Genomic DNA, 15,690 nt, shown 5'->3' on the forward strand with positions numbered 1-15,690 from the left:
TGGCAATCTAATGTGAGGATAGGAGTGAAATATTTTCAGACAAACTAGCTATAGTTATCTTAGTGGGTGCAAAATGATATTTTACTGTAGTTTTAGTTCACATTTTTCTGATGACACATGATGTTGGAAATCTTCTCATGTGCTCATTGGTCATTTGTATACCTTGTATATAAAATTTTAAAAAGTTTATGCAAATCCTTTGCCTGTTTTTTATTTGGGTTAATTGTGTGTTTATCATTTCATTTCAAGAGATTTTTATATATTCTGGATACAAGTCAGTTATCAGATATATGATCTGAAAATATTTTTTCCCAGTATATAGTTTTTTATTTTCTTTTAAACTCAATGTAATGGAAGGCGTTTCTCCCATTAAACTACAAAACCTGCTCTTCTCAGTCCTTAGTTTACTTGACAGACAAATTTAATGGAGTTAGCTACTCCCTCCTTCTTATACATTCACACTTTCCTCTTAAATAAAATGTTTTTCTCAGCTCATTGATGTTCTCCTCATGCAACACTACTTGTTTTTTTTTTTTCCATCTGCTTGGATAGTCCCTCCTTTTCATCTTGACGTTTTAATGATGGACTGAGCTAGATTCAGTCTCTTGTTTTCTTCTAGTCTAAACACACACATTTACTTATTGATCTCATGTAACCTAATACTTTTAATTTACACTTAATTATTCTGGTTTTATCTCTAGTTGACATTATTCTCTCAATTCCAGACTTATACATCTAATCATCTTTTAATATTTCATTTAGACATCTAACATACATCAAAATCTAAAGGCCCATTTCTTTACAAAGACAAACACTTACCTCAGTTGATGGCAACTTCATTCCTTCAGTTGACAGAGTCGAAAGACTTTGGGTCACTTCTATGTTTCTGTTTTACTCACACAAAACATCCAATCTGTAAGTTCACTCAGAAGCCTCTATCTCCCAGATATATCCAATTCAAGTCCATCAGACCTCTCCACCAATTCAAGTCCATCAGACCTCTCCACCAATTCAAGTCCATCAGACCTCTCCACCAATTCAAGTCCATCAGACCTCTCCACCAATTCAAGTCCGTGAGACCGCTCCACCTCCATACCCTGATTCCATCCACCATCATCTCATAACTGGATCACTAAAAGAACCTTTTACCTGGTCTCCCCGATAATAATCTTGTCTCCTTATTTTCTGTTTTCAACATTGTACCATATTATGTGTGTGTGTATATATATATGTATATGTATATGTATGTGTGTATGGGCATGTATGCATGCATATATTTGCATATGGATATATGTATATACCTATATGCATACATGCCCATACACATGTACATGCATCACATATACATATATGGATGTTTTACATATACATATACATTTTTTTCTAAGACAAAAGCTGTCATTCATTTCATAATTCTGCATTGGTTCCTTATTTTATCTAATGAAAAGGCCAATTACCTATCTCATTCATTCCCTTCTACTCTACCCTTTCTCATTCACCTGCTTCATACATATTGGAATTTTACTTTTTTGTGAGCACAGTACTTACGAGAATTTGTACTGGCTATTTTGCCAACCAAACCTTTCTTTCACCAGATGCCTATTTCCATTACTACAAGTCAAGGTTTTTCTCTACTGTCACTTTCACTAGAGAGGACCCTATTTAAAAATGTACCTCTTCTCACCCTATCAGAACTTCAATCCCCATTACACAGCAAGGCTGTTTTATTTCTTCCACAGTTAAGATCACTCTGAAATATAATACATATAACTTATTTATGGTGATTATTGTGTATTGCCTGTCTCTCTGCATTAGGGTGAAAATACCACAAGGTCAGGTAATTTTGTCTGTTTTGTTTGCTGATGAGCCACAACTACTTAAACTAGTGCCTGATGCCTAGATTCAAACTGGTTTGTGTATATGCAGTGATACTTTAGGTTCCCCTTGTCGTTCTGAGGACTATGTCAAATCTTCTGTTTCAATGAAAAAGACATAGTGTACTTGGAAAGAATTCAAAAAGAGAAAAAAAAAATGATTAGTTATTTCAAAAATAGTACCTAACAACAAAATTAAGGTAACTAGAATTATTTATCAAGGATGTGAAATCATGACTTAAAATCAATATTTGAGCCTAAGAAGGAAATTAGACAAACATAAAATGACCCTTTACCTCTAAAGTTACATTTTTGTTCTATATAAGGCAGTCATATCCAGTAATTTTCATTTATTTCAATTGTGATGCACAGGTAAAGAAATATAATTAAGCAAATCTAATTCTGCACAAAAATTTTTACTCATTAAAGAAAAAATCAACAGTAGCAAATTCTTCTGTCTTCCCAACTCTGTGTCCTAACAGCTAGCATTACCTCTGCTACTGCAATTACCATCACAGACATTAGCAACAACAAACACATAAGACACAAAATATTCTACATCATTTATTACACATGAACTTCAGAATAAACTACAGTTTGTTGGAGTAAATGTTCCTACCGATCTGACAGTTTATAGAAAAAAGAAACAGTACATATTGTTTAAAGGCATATAATGAATTCACATGGTTAGGATTGGTTGAAACTAAGACACAAACCAACCCTTCGTATTTGCCAAGCAGCACCTTGGCATGAACCATTCATTACATGCAAACATTTCTTACAGCTACATCTTTTACTTTCCTACTAGCGGTCAAGAATGTAGGTCTCACTTATTTTCTGAAACATAGTGTGACCTAAAATTGGAAGTTAAGATTGTTGAAACACGTCTAATTGTGCCATATTGATATTTACTTTGATATTGATTTTTATATTTGTAATTCATGTAATATCACTTTGTTTTCCAATTTAGGATCTGAAAATTATCCAAATATTTTAACTCCCATACACATTATATTCTGCATTTGTCACCTCCCATCCATCTCCACCCCCACAAGCCTCGCATAAGCCATCAACAATTCTTAGATGACCTGCTCCAAGAGCCTCATAACTGTCCTCACACTTTCTTTTGCAAACCACTAAAACAGTGCCTGACATGTATGAGGTTTTTTTCAGAAATCTATGTCTGAGAAACTGCCTAAAGAAAGGGACTTCAGTAGGAAATTCACAGGGACATTTTAATTTAGAGGTTGCATGATTTACCTGTGATTAGAAGTGGCGTATGAAGACTTTTCAGGATGTAAAATACAGCCAGAGGAATAGCAAACTTCTCATGTAATTTAAAAATGTGATCTGCCTCTGTCTTCAGAACATTGTACAAATACACCAGGAAACTTAACCTAATTATGGCCTAATAATAAAGTTTTCTAAAAGCCAACTCCAATTTGGTTTGTTTTAGTGTTCCAGAAGGCAGCAGAATGACAGGACACTTCAAGGGACATGCTGTAAGACATTAATATCATAAAAAAAATCTTGTAAAATTACTCCAAATATGTAGCAATTACTTTTTATAGTTTTATAATGCAAAAATTTGAAATCAGGCTTCCTTTCTTACCCATTCCTCCTTACCTATCTTCTATTCTTCCACTCTTCTTTCTATTTTCCCATTTTTTCCTTCCAAATTCAGTCTAAGGGATATTGGCAGACCTCAAAAGGGTGAGGAGGACAATTAGCTTGGAAATTGTGTTGAAGCAGGGTGGGACGGTAACACAGAGATTTTGGCTACATACCAGTGCTGTGGTCTGAATGTTTGTCCCCTCCAGAGCTCACGTGGAAGCTGAATTCTCAATGTGGCAGTTCTGAAAAGTGGGGACTTTGAGAGGTGATTAGATCATTAAGGCTATGCCCTTATGAATGGATTAAGTCATTCATGGATAAATGGGTTAATGGATAAGTGGGTGACATGGAAGTGTCACTTGTGACTTTATAAGGATAAGAAGAGCACTTTCTTTACACAGCAATTCATAAGAATTATGACTTTCTTGTTATCTTTCACTGATCTTGGAACACAATGCGTTAGAAAATATTTCCCGTTACGTACGAAATTATCACCAGCTCTCCATATCTCGTGTGTGTGTGTTTGTTGACTAATAATGTATTCAAAGAGAATATAAATTTCTATAGTTTAGACGAAAATGTTGAAGCAAGAATATAATTAATGCCACTAAATTATTTCCTTAAAATTATTAAAATTACTTATTTTATGTTATACATATATATATATTACCACAATAAAAGAGGGAATTAAATTTAAATTTCCTATTTAGTGTCTGCAGTACATGTTTATCTCATCAATATACACAATACAGATAAAAGTTCATAAATCCTCTCATTCATTTGAAAGCAACTCAGAATAAGTTTGTCAAAATTTTAATTATTTTTAAAAACCTAAATATTTGGATAGTGTTGATCTACCTTACTAGTATATTTATATTTTATCCTAACCGTTATTATGCACCTTTCATGTTTTTGCTCACTCTAGAAGCCATGTGTTAGTGCACATTTCTAAGCAGCTACACTGAAATTGGTGAGGGGTTAAACTTGTTTTTTACTGTCAGAGGTAAGAAAGGCTTTATAACACTTATTTTTTTAGCAAATAATTTGATCATTAAATACTGCATCCCAAAGATTTCCTTCATAGGTTTATAAGAAAATGCAATTATTTAAAAAAACTAAAATAAAACAGAAAATTAAGACATAAATGAAATTTTAATTCTAGTGATTGATGTCTCTACATAACAATCAATATTTAGTCAATAACTTAAATAGGCAATTAATTATTTTTTAAGACAATCTAACTTCAGAAATACTATTGTTAAACAAAAAGGAATTTTAAACATCACCTTAGAATTTTTGTGATCCTCCAATGCCTTAAGTAGCTTCAAATAAACCTCCCTGAATTTTATCACTTTTTTTAATATTAAAGAGACTGCCTTTGACAGCTTCAAGTGAGTATGAATGGAGTAATTTACAAGATACTTAATATTCCCTAGCATTATGCTTTAATAATATAGTCTTAATAATCTAGTCTGTAGACAACAAAAAGTCTCTCGTGATGTTGAATAACATTCCTCTAAATCTAACTTACGATATAGTAAGTTATTGTAAGAAACCATACTATTTAATGAAATGATCAAGACAAGTACATAAAGATAATTTTTTATAAAGCAAGTGGCAAATTTTTATAATACTTAGTCTGTTGACAGTCTGAATGAACCCAAAAGTAATTTTAATAATGATCATTGTTCTAATTGTTCATCTTCAAAACAGAAGTCTTATATGGATATAGAAATTCATTTATATAGAAAACCTACTTTTAACTGGCAGGACAACAATCTACAGACAAAATAAACTTCACATATAAGTTTGGGTTTAATAATTATTGCAGAAATTTCAGGTCTATATTTTGCGTTTTTATATCCAATATTAATTTTACAATAACAAGTCATAATTGTCTACAAAATAATAAACTTTGAATCATGGAAAGAGCTTTTAAGCTTCAAAATGCTTGTATAAATATAATTCTTGTAAATTGAATCTTTCTATATAGCACTATATTTCACTAAACATATATACATGTACACGTATACACATATAACCACATATTATTCTATAAATACACCCTGCAGAGATTGGAACTTCTCAGCCTCCATAACCATATGAGCCAATTCCTTATAATAAACCACATCTCTCTATATGCAATATTCTATTGACTCTGTTTCTCTGGAGAACCCAAACTCATATGCATGGAATAGGGAATCAGGCTAGGAATGGTGAATGATGATGATAGGAAGAAGCTACATCACACAGGCCTGGTATAATTTTATGTTGAGGAAAATGTGAAGGAAGTGAAATAATTTAGACAGGGAAATGGATAAATTCCATTTTAGCAATGTCACTCCACCTGAACATTGAAGAGCATCTTGAAAGACAATAAGACTGTGAGAAGAGATCCCGGTTAAAAGATTGTTTAATCAACCTAATGGAGCAGAAATGGAGGAATGCATTTAAGAACCTCTTTGGAAGTAGAATAAGCAAAGCTTGGTGAAGATGTGTTGAAGAAAGTGAATAAAGAGGAAGAATGTGCTTCCATATTTCTGTATGAGTCAGAAGGTTATAACAGTGTCTTAAATATGCTTTGGTGGAGAAGTTACACAGAAAGTTTGGCAAAGACATTGAGACACTATATGGTATAACATGCATTGTTTTCATTTTATCCCCAAACTGACAAAATATATGTAGAATTTACATTATATTGATGAAGAGACCATTCAAAACAACAAATTAGCTTGAAATCCATCACATATAGAAACCAACATGTTGAAAAAAATATTATGTGAAAATTAGTGAGTATCTGCATAGCTTTGACTGGGCATATAGCACTAACTATGTTCTACTCAGATATTTAAATTATTAAATTCTCTTCAAATGGTAATTAATGTGAGTTCAAAATAATAAACATTCTCATGTATATATAAAAGTGTTATAAAAAAACAGTTTTTTATCAGGATAAAATAGGAAGGAATGCACATTCATCTTATTAGAAATGCGCTTATGTTAGGGCTGATATATATTAGACTCCATAGGCAAAGTTTTTGGTTCTACAATACTTTTAGGGGTCCACAAAAATACTTTAATTACTTTTAAAATAAGAAAAAAAGAAAAGTAAATTTAGGTTGAAGAAAATGTTTCCATATATAATATTAATGTATCCATCTGTATCCTATTGTGATCAGAAAATATAATTGTTAATATTTTTATGGAAAAGGGATGCACAAAGGCCAAATTGCTTAGGACCAAAAAAGTAATAATGTTGGCCTTATTCAATTGAAAAACAAACAAACAACAATAACAAAAGATCCCTAACAGTCCTTCATTTGACTGCAATAATGTAAATGGGTACTTCCTATGAAACTAAAAATTTGTGAAATTTTGAGGTGGTAATAAAGAAAAGGTATTGAAGCTAATGCCATCATGTGTTACCTGAGGCTCAGAGTCCTCCTTCAAGTTTAAAAGAAATGAGAATAGAAAGGAGAGAGAAAGAAAGAATGAGAGAGGGACAGGAGATTGACACATAAAGAAATGTCTTTATAAACCACCTGGAAAACTTAAAAACACTAAACACCAATCTTAGATTCAAATTCAAAAGTACTAGAAGTACTAGGGGAACCTGAAGTATTCATTATGGTAATAAGTAAACAAACAAAACAAAACATCAGTACAACAGAAAATCTGGTCCCAGTGCCATGTGTAGTGAGAAATTAACATAGGGAAGTTTGCATACTAAATATAGAATTAGAATTATTTTCTGTACAGCTATGATGATAATGGACAATGCAGCAGACCAGAGTCAAAGTTGGTCTAGCCCTCCAAAATGAAAGTGAAAAAAAATTTAAAGTAAGAAACAAAGATATTGACAAACTTTCTTTTCTTGTTTATTTAGCAATGATTTATGGAGCACCTACTATGTCCCAAGCTTTACTCTAGGTACTAGTGATTTGGTAATAGATACAACAAAGTCCCTACCTATGCAGGGCTTATATTCTCTTGGGGGTGACAAATAATAACTGCTATGTGTTGAATGTCCCCCAAAATTTCATGTATTGGAAACTTGATCCCCATTATAACACTGTTAAGAGAGTGGGAAATCCTATTATGGCATTTGAAATCCCTAGAGAATGGATTGATGCATTTAAGGAGTAATGGGCTATCATGGAATGGTTCTGATGGCTTTTTAAGGAGACCAAGTGAGCAGGTTAACTGACTTGCTCATGCCATTCTTGCCATGTGATACCCTGCATTGCCTTGGGACTCTGTAGGGTCCCTACCAAGAAGGCACTCACCAGATATGTTCTCTGGATTTTGGACTTCCTAGCTCCCAAAACTTTAAAAAATAATTTTTATTTCTTTATACAATACCCAGTTTTGGGTATTCTGTTATAAGCAACAGAAAACAAACTAATACAGAAAATGGTATCAATCTCTTTTCAGTCTTTTGGCTAAGATCAAGTGGAGAAATTGGTATCAGGAAACGAGTGTTGCTTATAACAAACACCTGAACATGTGGAAGCAGCTATGGAACTGGGTGATGGGCAGAGGCAGGAAGAATTTGGAGGACCAGGTGGGAAAATGCCTAGATTCTGGTGAGGGCTTAGAATACAAAAGACCAAGGAAAGTTTGGAAGGTCTTAGAGACTGGTTAAGAGTTGGTGACCAGAACTCTGATGGAAATATAAACCATAGTCATCATTATGAGGAGTTCCCAAATGTAAATGAGAAGGAGTTTATTGGAAACTGGAGCAAAGATCACCCTTGTTATGAAATGGCAAAGAACTTGAGTGAATTGTGTCCATGCTGGAGGGCTTTACGGAATGTAGAACTTAAGAGTTATAAAACAGGGTATTTAGTGGAAGAAATTTCTAAGCAACAAAGAATTCAGGCAGCTGAGTGGGTACTTCTAACAGTCTGTGCAGGGTTATGGTAGCAAAGGCATGACATAAAGGAGGAATTTGTAATTAAAAGGGAAGCAGATAGTAAAAAGTGGAAAACTCTTAGCCTTTGGAAGGGAAAACCCAGAGTGCAGCCCAGTGACCATTTGCTGAGGAGATCAGGATATAGAGAAGAAATCATCAACAGAATGGAAAAAGACCCTGAAGGCATTGCATACATCTTCAAAGCTTCCCCTCCTATCACAGGCTCAGAGGCCTAGGGAGACACCCCAAGGTGACCTCCACAGGTTTTCTGCTCAGGGTCAACTTAGGGTGCTGCTTCCCATACTCCAGCTGCTCCAGTTGCTCCAGCTGCTGTAGCCATGGCTAAATTGGCTCCAGATTTGGTTAGACCTGCAGCTTCAGAATATACAAGCCAGAAGCCTTGGTGGTATCCACGTGGTAGTATGTCTTGCAGACTTGCAGAATGCAAGAGCTGTGGAGGCATGGCAGCCTCCACCTAGATATCAAAGAATGCATGGAAAAGTCAGGGGGGCCAGATAGAGGTTTTCCATAAGAGCGGAGTCATTGCAGAGGGCCTCCCGTAGGGCAATACCATACGGGAATGTAGGGTCAAAGTTGCAGCAGAAAACCCTCACCAGGTCCATGCCTAGTGAGCTGTGGGAGTGGGTCTGCCATGGGAATCCCAGAACTGTAGAGATACCAGCATGCAACACCAATCAGAGAGAGCTGAAATGTGGCCTGAGAATGGGAAAGCAATAGAGGCAGGGCTGCCTTAGGATGTGGAGGTCCAATCTCCGCACCTGTGTCCAGAGGATTCTGAACATAGAATGGAGTCAAGGGAGATTGTTCTCCAGCTTTAAGATTTAGTTCCTGCACTGCCGGGTTTCAGATATGCTTAAGACCCATTACCCCTTTCTTTCAGCCCCTTTCACCCTTTTTGAATGGGAGTATGTACCCTATACCTGTCCCACCATTATATCTTAGAAGTAGATAATTTGTTTGATTTTACGGATAGGACTTTGTATTTTTTGAGTTGGTGCTGGGACAAGTTAAGACTTTAGGGCTGTGGGGATGAAGTGACTATATTTATATGTAAAAAGAACATAAATTTTGGGGTCCAGAGTAGAAATTTTTATGTCTTAGAAACTTGACATCTACTGTAACAGTGTTAAGAGGGTGGAAAATCCTATTATGGTGATTGATAGGTGGGGTCTTTAAGAGGTTATTTAATCATGAGCACTGCAACCTTGTGAATGCATTAATCCGTTTATGAGGTAATGGGTAATGGTTTAATGGGTTATCAGAGAGTGGTTCTGATAGCTTTATAAGGAGAGCCAATGAGCAGGGTATTCATGCCATTCTTGCCACGTGATTCCCTGCATTGCCATGGGACTGTATTCCCCACCATCAAGAAGGCCATCATCAGAAGTATTTCCTGGACTTTGGACTTCCCAGCTTCCAAAACTGCAGGAAATAAATTTCATTTCTTTATAAATTGACCGGTTTCAGATATTCTGTTATAAGCAACAGAAAATGGACTAATATGATAACCAACCAAACAAGAAATTATACGTGATATAAGATAATGATATATTCTATGGACAAAAATATAGCAGGGTGCCAAAATAGATTACTTCAGCACAAGAAATGCATTCTTTTCTATAGGGTGTTCATGAAGCCATACTGAGGCAATTAGGCTTGTGTATCTTTAGTGAAAAAAATCTAGACAGAGAAAAGAGAAAAAGCAAGTGCCTGAAGCAGGAACTAGCTTAGAGTGCTAAATCTACAGACAATGATTGAAATATCACAAGCACAGAGAATCAGGTGAAATAGAGGGTATACTAAGATGCAAGTAAGGTATTTTGGAGACACTGCAAAAACTGTGGCTTTTACATTAACTGAAATTAGAAGCCATTGGATGGTTTTTGGCAGAGAAACAAAATGTTTCCAGTCAATTTTTAAAGTAAGGAAAATAGACAGTGGATATGCGACAGTCAATACTAAGAACAGTTAAAAGGCTCTAGTAAAAACTCAGACAAGAGATGATTATGGTGAATCACTTTTCTATAGCTATCTGAGTTTTTCAGACCATATAAAAATTGATGAACAATTAATTCTAGTCGAGTAGCAGTTAAGAAATAAAAATGAGACTTGTTATATAGTACAAAACATAATGAATAGTCTAATGGATGACACATCCCAACAGATACTTGCATTTCTGGAAGATCTGTAACATATGAAAAACCCTGCATTAGGGGAGAGAGCCAATTTTACATAAGGAACTCTTGAGCTTAAACAGCCAAGTATAAAATGTTCAGATTAGAAGATGGGTTAAAATAAGCAATAGCCATGCACTGCACTTGTCTCTTTGTGGGGACCTGTGCAGGCCTGACTAGCTTGCGGGGTGCTAAAGAGGGCCTTGAAAAGGGTCCTTCTTGTATGTCCTGTAAGCATGTAAGGAGATCTGGAATAATGGTGTCCTTGCTAAGGGTCATGCACAGGTCAGTGTATGCGTGCTTCTTGCCTAGAAATACACCTTGAGATTAGATCTGGTATTTGCCATAAACGTCATGTTCCTCAGATGTTTATGAGCCATTGACGTGAGAGCAGGGAACAAAGAAATACCAAGGCCACCTGTATTGTTTTTGAAAAAGCTTGTTTGTTACATTCCTTCACGTAGACCTCAGCTAGAAGGATATAAATAAGATTGTAACCTGAATAAACTTGCTAGTGAGCAGCATCCCTGCTCTTAGCCCCCTCGATCCCCGCTTTTCTCTGTCTTTATTTCCCAGCGGTCTTCTACTTTCAGGTTACCTTTGTTCTCGTCGGAGCCGGCCTCCGACAAGTGGTGCCCGAACAGGGACATGAAAACACTGAGGACCGCCCGAACCACAGGAAAGGTGAGTGCATGCAATTATTGTTTATTAGTGGTTTCGGTATTGTTGTTACAATCGGGGGCTTTCAACAATGGGGCAATCTAACAGTTCTGAGTTGTTTATTCAAGTGTTACATAGTTCTCTTAGTTTGAGAGGTGTGAAAGTTGAGACTAAACAGCTGTCTAAATTCATTGCCTTTATAAAGCAAGTTTGTCCTTGGTTTCCTGAATCTGGCACAATTAATATTGAAACTTGGAGGAAAGTTGGTGAACGTATCCAAGGGCATTATCAGGCTCATGGGCCAGAGGCTGTTCCAATTGATGCTTTTGCATTATGGTCTCTAATCAAAGATTGTTTAGTTACTGAAAGTGAGGCAGACAGATGGAGGCGTGCTGCGCGGAGCGCTATCAGACGCTCCCACTCTTCCGCTGACTTGGCCCCTCCATCGTGTCCATTACCTCCGCCGCCTGGAATGCCCCCTCCCCTACCTGGCGGAGGGCCACCAAGGTATCAGGAGCCCATGCAGCCTTCTGCTCCTCTACTCCCTGACATGTCGGAGGACCCCCCTAAGGAAGCCTTACATAAAATATGCCAGACTCAAACCTATCAAGAATTTTTAGAAGCTTTAGATGATGTTCCCCTTCAGGAGCCAGTGCTTACTGATCTAGAAGCTTCGGCTCCTAAGGGTGAGGAGCAACTTTCTCCTCGGGAATGGGAAGATCTTGAAGAACAGGCTGCCCGTTACCATCATGATGAGGGAATTTTTGCTGCCATGGAAGGCGGAGGTACTATCAATTTTCTTAAAGATTTACGGCAAGAGATTCAAACAATTGCTGAGTGTGTTAAGGGACTACAAAAAGAGCCAACCGAAACTGAAAGATCCGAGCCTCGTTTATTAACTAGAATTCCATTAGTGGCTCCGGCTCTAGATAGTCAAGGGAATGAGATCCGTACCCTCAGAACTTCCCCAGGACATGGCTAATAGCCTTACTTTATGCCAAAAATTTGTTGCCATGGCCTTAGAGCCTATACGCCAAAAATTTCCTGAAATTTATATGATCCATTATATGGATGATATCCTATTGGCTCATAGTTCTCATTACCATTTAATGACCGCCTTTGGGAAGTTGAATCAGGCCTTAGCTAAATTTGGGCTAATTATTGCTACAAATAAAGTTCAACAACATGAACCTTTTACTTATTTAAGATTCACCCTTTACCCAAAGGAATTTAAACCACAAAAAATTCAAATACGTCAAGACCATTTAAAAACCCTAAATGATTTCCAAAAACTCCTAGGTGATATCAATTGGATTCGACCTTCTTTACAAATTACTACACATCAATTAAAACCTTTGTTTGAAATTTTACAAGGTCCCTCTGATCCTAATTCTCCCTGCCAGTTGACTTCTCAAGGGAAACTGGCTTTACAAGCTGTTGAACAAGCTATTTCTAATGCTAGTTTGCAATACTGTGATTACTCCTTGCCTTGGAGCCTCCTTATTCTTGCCACTCCCCATACCCCTACTGGGGTCTTATATCAAAATGGAATCCTATATTAGATCCATGGCCAAATGACCCCCTCACGCGCCCTTGCCTCATACTTCTCATTAGTGGCTCTTCGAATTCGCCAAGGGCGTAAAACCAGTATTTTGTATCTTGGAACGGAACCTCATTCTATCACCATTCCTTATACTACAGAACAATTGACTTGGCTCCTTAATACCACTGAGGACTTTCCACTAGCCTTTGCTAATTACTCTGGCCAGATTTGTCATCATTTGCCACCTGATAAACTTCTCCAATTCATGCAACGTACTCCCTTTATAATTCCCAAAATTGTTCAATCTCAACCCCTGACTGATGCTCTCATGGTATTTACTGATGGCTCTTCTAATGGTTTAGCTGCCGCCGTCATCGATGGCCAATGTTACACCTGGCCTACTACTTTCACCTCAGTCCAGCAAACAGAGTTATATGCTGTCCTAAAGGTTTTTATAATGTGCTCTGATCCCTTTAACTTATATTCTGACAGCCAATATGTGGTACAAGCTCTTCAATTCCTTGAATGTGTTCCCATGATTAAAAAGGAAAATGATACAATTTTTACTCTTTTTGCACAAATTCAAGATCTCTTGCACCAAAGACATCATGGGTGCTACATAGGACACCTTCGTGGACATTCTAATTTACCCGGACCTCTTAGTGCGAGAAATCACACTGCTGACCTCCTCACCCGTCAATCTTACGCTTTCCTTACTGCTGTTAAAGAGGCACAGCAATCCCATTTGTTACACCATCAGTCGGCACGAGCTCTTCGCTTACAATTTAAACTCTCCCGAGAAGCAGCCCGCGCTATTGTCAAAAATTGTGCACGATGTTCTGCCCTCTTGCCGGCCCCCCATTATGGGGTGAACCCCCGAGGTCTTCGTCCTAATGATTTGTGGCAAATGGATGTTACCCACATACCTGAATTTAGTAAACTTAAATATGTTCATGTCACCATTGATACTTACTCCCATTTTCTTTGGGCTACCTGTGCCACATCCAAAAACAGCCGAGCTGTACAAGCTCATTTGTTGTCCTGTTTTACAGTGATGGGCACACCTAAACACCTTAAAACTGATAATGGCCCTGCCTACACCAGTCGCTCCTTTCTCCGATTTTGCTCTCAATTTCATATTGCCCTTAAAACAGGCATCCCGTACAATCCCCAAGGTCAGGGGATTGTTGAGCGTGCACATTTAACACTCAAAAACCAAATTTATAAAATAAAAAAGGGGGAGCTAGACTATAAGTCTCCCCATTCCCTCCTTGCCCATGCTATTTATATTTTAAATTTTTTGCAAATCGATGCAGAAGGACGCTCTGCAGGAGAAAAGTTTTGGAATCCAAAAGCTGTTTCTCACCCTTTGGTCATGTGGAGGGACCCTCTTACTGGGGCCCTCCACGGGCCTGATCCAGTACTAATGTCGGGGAGAGGTTATGTTTGTGTTTTTCCCACAGACGCTGATAGCCCTCGCTGGTTACCGGAGCGGTGTGTCCGCCATGCCCAAAAGTCGGGTGGCTCGACTACGCAGAAAAATGATGAGGCTGAGGATAACGCCTCGGCGCAAGAATGAGTCTGATCGGAAGACCCTCACACTACACTCCCTGGCACATCTCTGCTCCATATTTTGGATCATCTTTTTTCCTTTTGTGCCGGTGTCGGGAGACAACTATTGGGCTTATGTCCCCAGCCCACCTTTGCTACATCCAGTCACCTGGGAGGATGATCGTGTTCCCATATATACCAACAACACTTTATTCAAAATCTTAAAATGCAGTTCCCGACTTTGCAACAGTTAAGCACTCATTTGATCTACTTAGGAATATTGGCTCTTGGTGTAATTCTTATATCTCTTGCTCTCATCACTGGCTGTAAAATTGTCTTGACCCATTTCACGAAATTATTTGTTGCTGTTAAAAAATTACAATTATACCAAGATAAGGACAAAGATTATATGCATTTATAAAATAAAAAAGGGGGAATTGTGGGGACCTGTGCAGGCCTGACTAGCTTGCGGGGTGCTAAAGAGGGCCTTGAAAAGGGTCCTTCTTGTATGTCCTGTAAGCATGTAAGGAGATCTGGAATAATGGTGTCCTTGCTAAGGGTCATGCACAGGTCAGTGTATGCGTGCTTCTTGCCTAGAAATACACCTTGAGATTAGATCTGGTATTTGCCATAAACGTCATGTTCCTCAGATGTTTATGAGCCATTGACGTGAGAGCAGGGAACAAAGAAATACCAAGGCCACCTGTATTGTTTTTGAAAAAGCTTATTTGTTACATTCCTTCACGTAGACCTCAGCTAGAAGGATATAAATAAGATTGTAACCTGAATAAACTTGCTAGTGAGCAGCATCCCTGCTCTTAGCCCCCTCGATCCCTGCTTTTCTCTGTCTTTATTTCCCAGCGGTCTTCTACTTTCAGGTTACCTTTGTTCTCGTCGGAGCCGGCCTCCGACATCTCTTGCCATCATCATTTCCCTTCCCTTCACAGGGTAGGAGCCTGCATCAAAATCTGGCTGATCTCCTAATTTCTCAGCCTCTTTCCCTTCTATTCCTTCACAGGTGTTTTTCTCTCAAAATTTCCTTTGACCGTCTAATCCCGTCTTGGCCTCTGTTTCTCAAAGATCCTGAACTAACACATGTAATGATCCCTAGGATGACGACAGTTAAAAAGAACCAGAAAGAAGGCCACATTTAGACAATTTAAGAGGTAAAGTTGTTCTAAGAAGAGGACATGTGCAAATGCTATCTGTGAGCAAAGAATTTCAACTTCATTGGAAATAAATGACTAATATCCTGGCTCAAAGTGAGCTAGAGAGAGTGGGGGAAATATTAAATTAGAGAGGCAGGAGTAAAAGGAAGCAGGGTCTTGTGGTCAGTAA

Source organism: Cynocephalus volans, chromosome 7, assembly GCF_027409185.1.
Source record: "Cynocephalus volans isolate mCynVol1 chromosome 7, mCynVol1.pri, whole genome shotgun sequence".
NCBI lineage: Eukaryota > Metazoa > Chordata > Mammalia > Dermoptera > Cynocephalidae > Cynocephalus > Cynocephalus volans.